The 784-nt window shown below is 63.1% G+C and overlaps 1 protein-coding gene across 1 annotated transcript in view; it reads left to right on the top strand.

Annotated features, from left to right (window-relative positions):
- RADIL (Rap associating with DIL domain) overlaps window positions 1-784 on the top strand; it is a 16,890-nt gene that overhangs the window by 6,382 nt on the left and 9,724 nt on the right. The gene's annotated exons all lie outside the window — the stretch shown is intronic.

Below are 784 nucleotides of genomic sequence, written 5' to 3'. Positions count from 1 at the left end.
GGGGGTGGCGCGGAAGAGCATCCTTTAGAAAACGAGCGGTGCCAGCTTGGGACTTTGCAGCCTTGTCCCCAAGCGCGGGGGGCGCGGAGCTGGGACACGCGACCCCCAGTCAAAGCCCCAGAGGGGCACGGGGAAAGCCCCCGGGGCAGCGTCTCTGCCCTGGCACAAGGGAGCCCCGGTGTTGCGGGTGATGGCTGAGCTGCCCCGTCCCCTGTCTGGCTGCTTCGTTAGCGGCAAATGTAATGAGAGGCAGGAAGGAGACAGCGCGTCCGGGAGCCCCTGCTCCCCAGCGCTGGACACGCTTGGAGAACTGGAAAGAACTGGGATGGCTCCTGTAGTTAATGGCTACTTTGTCCCCGCTGGGTATCTGGCTGTTCCAAGCTTTCCAGCAGGGAGACACTGGCACTGCAGCCCTCACCCGTCTGCAGCCATCCCGTTAGTACAGCTGGGGAAACTGAGGCAGGGGGTGGTTACATGAGCCGCCTCAGGGCGTGCGGGCAGGCTGGGGGAGAAGGCAGGGGCAGGGAGCGGCTGCTCGGCCCGGGGTCCCACCATCCTTCCCCGGGCAGGGGGATGCAGGCATCGCTGCAGTCTAGGGGGAGAAGGTAGGAAGGAAAAGCAGCTGCGGGAAAGGGGGGGTGAGAGGTGGAGGGAGGGCTCCTTCTGCCCAAAGCAGCCCCATTTACTTCATGCCCAAAGTTATTGTGCCCATTTATTAGCGTGCCCAAAGCAGGGATCGCTGCTGTCCTGCTCGGCAGCGAGGAAAATAGAGAGAAACATGGCT

Source organism: Aptenodytes forsteri, unplaced genomic scaffold, assembly GCF_000699145.1.
Source record: "Aptenodytes forsteri isolate BGI_AS27 unplaced genomic scaffold, ASM69914v1 Scaffold55, whole genome shotgun sequence".
NCBI lineage: Eukaryota > Metazoa > Chordata > Aves > Sphenisciformes > Spheniscidae > Aptenodytes > Aptenodytes forsteri.
Note: the sequence above shows the minus strand (reverse complement) of the source record. Positions and strands in the feature narration are given on the sequence as shown.